At 54.5% G+C, this 8,602-nt stretch overlaps 1 pseudogene; it reads left to right on the plus strand.

Moving 5' to 3' along the window:
* The first annotated feature begins 208 nt into the window (after positions 1–208).
* On the plus strand, positions 209–8,203 carry LOC143388928 (synaptotagmin-2-like; annotated as a pseudogene).
* The last annotated feature ends 399 nt before the right edge of the window (positions 8,204–8,602 follow it).

Below are 8,602 nucleotides of genomic sequence, written 5' to 3' on the forward strand. Positions count from 1 at the left end.
CCTCCCTCCCCTGGTCCTCTCCACTCTGCTGACCTCCCTTTGATTTTCATGAGACCCCACACCTTCCCTTTCCTTGTCCTCTCTAACGTCCACACAAGCTCTTAAGACAGCTTTCTCTGGTCCTTTGGGCAGCGCTTTCTGCATCGGGGTCTCTGGATGCTCACCCTGCCCTCTTCCCCTCTCATCCCCAGCTGTCCCCTCTGCCACCATGAGGAACATCTTCAAGAGGAATCAGGAGCCCATTGTGGCTCCTGCCACCACTACTGCCCCGCTGCCAGTCGGCCCTGCAGACAACTCCACGGGGAGCGGGGGCGCGGGGGCGCGGGGGAGAGCCAGGAGGACATGTTCGCCAAGCTGAAGGACAAGTTCTTCAACGAGATCAACAAGATCCCCTGTGAGTGGCCCTGGGGGCTGAGAGGGGACTCTGGGGAGGGCCTGTGGGCAGGGCAGAGCTTGCAGGCGGGGGCGCCCTGGGATGGGTTTGCTTCCTGAAGCGTGGGTCTCAGCCTGGATTCTCTGCAGAACCCCTTTAGGAAGGGGGGCTATGGTCTTGAACTAATGGGGTGACCAAGGAGATTAGTTTATGTGCCTCAACTCCCAGCAAGGGGAAAATATTTTACAATTTAGAACATTATTTTAAAAGGAAAAATTTTGTAGAAATCATAGTTTTCGGTAGTATAGTAAAACCACTTCATTTTGAAATATGGAAAATAAAAGTCCTGCTGCTTTCTGAATTCTGGCCAAGGCTGTCTGCACAGGCCCAGTTTCTGGGGGGGCAGCCACACTGGTGAGACCCAGTGCTTCAGGACCACGGAGAGCAGCCCACCCCCACTGGGAACACCTGACCTTGCAAAGCCCAGGCTTCCTGGTGGCCAGAACCTTAAAGAGCCTCTGTCGGTGAGTCAGCCCTCTCCACGCTAGTGGTGGGGCCAAGGGACTCTTCCTTCACACGGGTGTGATAAGGACTAGTCCATCTGCTCCAGCGTGAGCTTCTCCGAGGATCAAAGTAGACACACTCCTGTTCATGGAGCCGAGCTGGTGTTCTGAGCAGCACCCGTCGCTCTCTCCTCCACCAGAGCCACAGGCTTGGGAAGAGCAGGGCATTGCTGGACAGTCGCCCGAGCACCGCAACTCTGCAAACCACTGGGCACGTGGCTTAAGAAAGGGACAGCGCGGGCATTGGGTTGGGGGTCACGGGCCCCTGTTTTGCCAGTGCTGAGGGCTCCAGGCCACAAGGCCCAGTGTGCTGACCGGGGCTCTTCTCTGTCGGCAGTGCCTCCCTGGGCTCTGATCGCCATCGCCATGGTCGCGGGCCTCCTGCTCCTCACCTGCTGCTTCTGCATCTGCAAGAAATACTGCTGCAAGAAGAAGAAGAACAAGAAGGAGAAGGGCAAAGGCATGAAGAACGCCATGAATATGAAGGACATGAAGGGGGGCCAGGTAGGCGAGGGTGGCTGGGCGTCTGCCGGCCACCACGGGGTGGCTCCGGGGCTGCCACAGCTAAGCTGGCTCCTCCTGAAGACTCCACAGGGCTCTGTGGGCTACATCTAGGGTAACCTCATCCACCGTCTGTTAGTGGCAAGGGGAGCTTACCCAGGTGACAGCATGAGCTCATCCCTGAGAAGGAAAGGGAGAGAGCCAGGCCCCCATCCCAGGCAGCCACTGGAACAGAGGAGGGCAAGAGAGACCCCTCCATCACCAGGAGAACACTGCGGGTGACCTGTGTTTTCCCACCAGGAGAGACTGAAGGACAGCAGGTGCCTGTTTGCAGGCATCTAGCTGGGCTGGGCTGGGGTGAGGAGTTGAATGAGCCGGGAGAAAGGTCTTCAGGCACCAGGTCAGGGGTGAATGGAATCATGACTCATCAGAATAACTGTTTTTTATTTTTTGGTACTAGGAATTGAAACACGGGCCACTTTACCACTGGGCCAAACCCCTAGCTCTTTTTTTGTGTCTCCCTGAGTTGCTTAGTGCCTAAGTTGCTGAGGCTGACTTTGAACTCACGATCCTCCTGCCTCAGCCTCCTGAGTTGCTGGGGTTATAGGCATGCGTGGTTCATCATAATAATTTAATTTAATTTACCACTGTCTTTTGGTGTTGGTCAACCTCAAAAGGTCCCTTAATATGCCAAAGCCTCAAGTTTACAGAGGCCCCTGTGTGCATCATGGTCCCCATGTTTTCATCGGGGATGACGGGGTGGCATCTCTCGCTCAAGGAACCAGGATGGAGGTTGAAAGGAAGAGGCAGCCTCAAGAATTTGACTAGAAGTCATCGTGGTCTTGAGTGCTTATGTGCACGTGTATACACGGACCAGAAGAAGCCTGCAGTGTGTGTGTGTGGGTGTGCACGTGTGCACGTGTGTGTGTGTGTGTGTGTCCAAGAGTGACCTGGGCCAAGTCGTCCTGAGCTCACCTTGTGGCGGTGACATCAGGGGCTGGCTTGAGCCACAGGCTTTTCTCTGACATCACTTTCTCTCCTCTCTTCCCTCCTGTGTGGACGCGCCCTGCTCCTGTTGGCCTGGGATGCCCTGCTGGTATGTCTTGCCCAGGATGAGGAGGGGGGTCCAAGCTGGGTAAAGTGTGAGGGAATGTTCTTGTCACAGAAGTGAGTTCCCTGCCTCCAGAAGCAAGCTCTGCCACGTGGCAGAGCTCCTGGCCGCCTGGCACTGTGCTCCTGGAGGGGAGCGAGGCACCACGCCCAGAACCTGGCTTCCCCATGCAGGGCTGGGCTGTGCCCGGGCTGCCCGTGGGCTGGGGGGCAGCGGCGTCCCCCCACCTTCCCTCATGGCCCCACTCAGCTCTGGCTCAGGGTCTGGCACAGAGGGGCCAGGTTCCCATCACCTCTTGCTGGGTCAAGCTGCTCTCTTCTCTCCTTTTAACCCATTTCCCTATCCTCAGGTCCCCAGGATGACGATGACAATGAGACGGGCCTGACTGAGGGGGAAGGCAAAGGGGAGGAGGAGAAGGAGCCGGAGAACCTGGGCAAACTGCAGTTTTCCTTGGACTATGATTTTCAGGCTAACCAGGTGGGTGGGGCTGGCGGGGACAGGCAAGGCAGGGCTTGGTTCTTGGGGCAGGATGGGGATAGACGCAGTGATTCTAGAGGTTGCGGACATTGTCCCTTTCCATGGAGAGGGCAAGTTGGAAGACACAGGGGCAAGTTGGAAGACACCTTGGGGTCAACCCTGGCATGGCCACCATCTGATCTGGGGAGGTTCCAGGGGGACTCTGCTATTAACCTGCCCACCAAGCTCAGGTAAAGCAACTCATCTCTCAACTTCAGGTTCTCCAAACATCATTCCAAATTTCTGGGAGTGGAGATGGAGACCAGTCTGCCCTCCAGCAGGGGCCTGGCCTGCTCTCCAGCTGCCCCCGCTGGGAGGGACGGGCAGGGCTAGGAATGGGGTGGGACCTGGTCTGGGGCAGCAGGTACTCAGGCCCTTCCCTCTCTCTTCACAGCTCACGGTGGTCGTTCTGCAGGCTGCTGAGCTACCTGCCCTGGACATGGGCGGCACCTCAGATCCCTACGTCAAAGTCTTCCTTCTTCCAGACAAGAAGAAGAAATATGAGACCAATGTCCATCGGAAGACCCTAAACCCTGCCTTCAATGAGACCTTCACCTTCAAGGTAAGGAGGACAGGAGAATGGCTAAGCCCGCTCTCTGCCTCTGAGTTCTGCAGACCTTTCCCTGGTGCTTAGCCATGGCTGGGGCCCTGGGACCAGCTCAATTCGACAGTGGTAGGCCAGGTGTAGGCAACATGGAGTCCCTGTAGACCTCTGTGGAGGATGGGGCTCCCTCCTACTGTTCCCTCAGGCCCCCATCTCCTCTCTGTCTCTGAGCACTGCTGGGAGCCCTGTGGGATGGCTGGAGCAGGGACTCAGGCACCTGCCCACAGCCTCGCCTTCTGATCCCCTTGTGCCCGACAGGTGCCATACCAGGAGCTGGGGGGCAAAACCCTGGTGATGGCCATCTACGACTTTGACTGCTTCTCCAAACATGACATCATTGGAGATGTAAAGGTGCCCATGAACACCGTGGACCTTGGCCAGCCCATCGAGGAGTGGAGAGACCTGCAGGGCGGAGAGAAGGAGGAGGTGAGAGCAGGAGTAGGCCGGGCCCAGAGGAAGGAAATGCCACTACTGGCCTGGGCTCTCTCCCCTGGTTCGCTCAGCATGATGGGAACAGGGTGGACGGCGAGTCGGGCTCCAGGGTCAGGGTCCAGCTCCACATGCCTGGCTGCTGACTCTGGGCAAGTTGCTGAGACTCTCTGGGTGTGGACTCTCTCCTTTAGACTCCAAGGTGAAGATTAACTGTCCGTGTAAAGCGCCTGGTATTGTCCACCCAAATAAGGAAGTCATTATTACTGTTTCTCCTAGATTCTGCTGTCACTTAGGGCCAGGGACGCATGACTGCCTCAGTTTACCCACCAGGAAGGTTCATATTTGCTCTAAAGTTTTCTCAGCATTGAAGCGTGTCCTTCAAGCAACTGCTAAGGACACTTCCTTCAGCCACCACATATTCGCTAAGCACTGACCGTGTGCCCAAACCCCCATTTTAGCAGAGACCTTAGGAATCAGGAACCCCGAGTTCTCATCCAGTCCTCAATGCCAGAGTGCTGTGTGACTCTGAGGAAACCATCTCCCTCTGAGAGTCTCCATTTCTCATGGGTCACAAAGAATCCTTGTCTGTCTACACACACTGCAGTGCCAGTAACAGAAGAAGAAGAAGGAAGAGGAGGGGTGGGGGGAGGAGGAGGAAGGGAGGAGGAGGAGGAGGAGGAGGAGGAAAAGTGTTTGAAACCCATAAACCACTCTGCAAGGGGAACGGTTGGCCAGGGGAGATGGCTCAGGGAGGAGACTTCTGAGATAAGCAGTCTCCAGTTCCCCTGGGAATGAACACTTGACCTTATACCTGCTCCTGGACTTCCCACCTGACTTGGGCCTGGGGAAGGGGCTGAGCATTTCCCACACCTGCCTAGGACTGCTTGGTCCCACTGCCCCAGCTTCCACTCACCCATCAGCCTCCTCAGGATGCGGCTGTGAACTGCATCTTAGGCCAGGCCCTGAGGTCAGACACTGTAGGACCTTCTCAACCATCACAGCTGTGGGGACTAGGGACTGAGGGAGAAGGCAATATGGATGTGCTAGTCTTGACAAGATGGGGTCAGCCATGCTAACGACAGTGGGATGGCTGAGGTGACCTGAGTCCCACTTCTTTCCCTGGACAGCCAGAGAAGCTGGGAGACATCTGCACCTCCCTACGCTACGTGCCCACGACCGGGAAGTTCACTGTCTGCATCCTGGAGGCCAAGAACCTCAAGAAGATGGACGTGGGTGGCCTTTCAGGTACATGCAGAGCTTCTGGCTGCCATTGGGTGGCACCAGTGAGCCAGTCACGGCCCAGAACCCCAGGAGATTGCACACCCCAGCAAGGAGGAGGAGGTCTTTCCTGTCCTGGAACCTGGGTGTCTGCCTTCAGAGCAGGGGAGCTCTGACCCCCTGTCTGAGGTGTCTTCCCAGTGCTCCCCGGCCATGCCCGGTGGGCTACAGAGGATCAGAGAGATTTCAATGAGTTAGTGACAGGATTTTGCTTCTCCCAGGGAAGTGTAGGAAGTGGATGAGGCCTACCCAAAGTGGGCCTCTCCATCAGGCCACCCCACTGGGGACACTTCCAGGAGAGGCGGTAGGCTCTGCTGGCTCTGCCCTGGCAAGGGACTCCATGCGTACATGGCGGATGCTGAGTTTTAGACTTACCTGGTGAGAAATGGGACCGACCCTGAATCACCAGGTACCGGTGGTTGCAGCCCCCTGTCTCTGCCATGCTGTCCCAGAGAATCAGCCTATGCTGGACTCGTCACTGAGCCAGTATATGACCTTTGATGGATCATTTCCCTTCTTCAGTCTTACTTTCTCATCTGCAAGTTTGGGAAGATGGACTTGGGCAGGATCAGGACTAGGCAGAGGTGCCCCTGCCTAGCACAGTCATCACCAGCTGAGCCCCATACTCTCTCACAGGCCTAACTTAGAAGCAGAAATTTCCTCAATGTGAAACTCCAGGAAGCCACAAGCAACCAGTCAGAACTGGTCCTTGAGGTGAAACCTACTGCCAGCCTTGAGGATCCTCTGTGTCTTTTGGGTTTCCTGTCCTGTGCTCCTTTAGAATTTGGAAGGACATGGTTGTACATATGGGCCAGGGGGTGACACCAGTGAGACTGGAAGTGACTAAGGAGGAAATAGTCTCTTTCCCTTCCATCCTCCCTTGGTCATCCCTGCCCCCATGTTCCCTGCTTCCTAAGTCTGCTCCCATCTTCCCCTCTAACCCCTTCCTCCCTCCTCTTCCCCCCCCCACTTTTCTTTCCTTCCCTTCCTCCATCCCTTTCTTCTGTCCCACCAGAAAGTGCTGTACATGGTGGAGATGAGGTTTGTTTTTCTCCACTTCTGGGTGGGACTGGGATCTGGACTTGGTAAGGTGGGAGACACAGACCATTCTGGGCTGGAAGTCAGATGCAGGGGCTTGCAGGGGGGTGGTTCTCTTCAGGGGAGCTGTCCTTCCCCCTCTTCTCCCTCTTTGAAGGGCAAGAGTGCCAAGGGGCTCTTCAGGGTTGAAGTTGTCCGGTTTGAGGTGTCCATAATGTCATTTATGGAATCTTCAGGGGAATAGCAAAGATGTGATCCCCAGAGGAATCTTCACAATGGAAAGCTTCAGATGTGGCTCAAACATCTCAAATCCACAAGTCCAAAGCCAACATAATGGTCTTCTCCCTCCCTGATCCCATCCAAACCTGCTTTGTCTAAATTCTGTTTTCAATGAATGACCCCACATCTTGCCAGTGGCCCACGTCAGAAGCCTGAGTTTCATCTGAGACCCCAGTCCTTTTTCTTTTCCCATTTATTCAACATATTTCCTGAGCATTTTCTAAGTGCCAGGCACTTGCTAGTGGATGGGAAAATAAGTGTATAGAACACACAGACCTGGTGTCAAGGCCCTCATAGTGGGAGGGGCCCAGAAAACACGGTGGGATGGTGGCTTCAGTGTGCCTAAGATTTAGGGGAGGCTTTGCAAAGAAAGCTTTGCCCTAAGAGATGAGCCTGAGTTGGTAGGGAGGGGGGAGAAAGGCATTGACTGTCCCCTCAACAAGTCCAAATGATCACCAAGTCCTCTTGATTCTCTCCTCTAAATACCTCTCTGGTCTGGCCCTGACTTCCCATCCCCACTGTCCTGGTTCACATTCACTAATACATCCCTGCAGACCCCTAGCCATCAGGTCCATTCCTCCCACCTCAGGGCCAGGGTTCTCCTAACAGATCCATGCCACCCCTTTTCTTATGTCTTCAGGAGTTTCCTACTGTTTATCTGAATGATAGATAAAAAGCAAATACTTAGCTGACTCCATCCTGCCCAGCTGACCTCACTTCCTACCCAGCTGACCTCACTTCCTGTGTCTCAATCTATACTTCATTGAATCTAAACTTCTGTTTCTCAGTTACCAGTGCACTCTACTGTCTCTGTGCCCTTTCCAAGGCTAATCTTCTTTTCTGGAACTCTCTTCTCTTTTCTGCGGTCTGTGAAGCCCTTCTTGTATTGACCCAAGCAGGACTGTCATTTCCTCTGAGTTTCCGTTGCACCTGGTGTTCCCCTCTCTAGCATAACCTTTATTATTTTGTGTGGCAATTTTTTGATTATGTGCATGTTGATGTCATTAGAGGTAAAATTCATCTTTTCCTCCTCCCATCCCCTCTGCAAGTACTGACAGTGCCTGGAGCATTTCTTGTGGTGCACAAAATGCTGTTGGTAGCAACACAGGTTGTCCCCAAAGGTGTGACCTTTGCCTCCATGTAAATTCAGTCTTATTGGGAGCCCAAGATGGAAGGCAATAAGGAGCCCAGGGAGGCCTTTCTTCCCAATTGTTTGGAGTAAATATTGATGGAGGGAAATTTGGATTTGGAATTCCATGTCTTCACTTTCCAACATCCTCCCTCCTTGGCTTCCCTTGCAGAAAGTCCAGGTGGTGGTCACTGTGCTGGACTATGACAAGCTGGGCAAGAATGAAGCCATCGGTAAGATCTTTGTGGGCAGCAATGCCACGGGCACAGAGCTGCGACACTGGTCTGATATGCTGGCCAACCCCCGGAGGCCCATCGCCCAGTGGCACTCACTGAAGCCGGAGGAGGAGGTGGACACACTTCTGGGCAAGAATAAGTAGATGGTCGCGGCTGGGTCCCCGTGCCCTTGATGGACACTGACAAAATCCAGAGCTATCAATACCTCAGTTATGCGACCTTAGAGGTTTTCTTCATCGTTTGTGGTTGTGTCCTTGTTTTTCCTTCCCTTTTCTCTTTTTCAAGACCAACTTTCCTTTGATGGCTGTGTGAGGAGAGTCCCCTAAGAGGTGGAAGAAAAGCCTGGCTCTGTTCGTCATCCCAGAAGCTGCAGTCACTGCATGCCCTGCCGGTTCCCCCTCACTCTCTCAAAGCTTTGTTCAAGCCTCACCCTGGGTGAGGCCCTCTCCTGGTGGGAAGTTGCAGCGCTTCCTGGTTTTTGTGCATCCTGGACCAACAACATGGCAGCACATCTTGCTTTGCAACAGCCAAGGCAGCACAGT

This window comes from Callospermophilus lateralis, unplaced genomic scaffold (genome assembly GCF_048772815.1).
Source record: "Callospermophilus lateralis isolate mCalLat2 unplaced genomic scaffold, mCalLat2.hap1 Scaffold_45, whole genome shotgun sequence".
Classification (NCBI taxonomy): Eukaryota; Metazoa; Chordata; class Mammalia; order Rodentia; family Sciuridae; genus Callospermophilus; species Callospermophilus lateralis.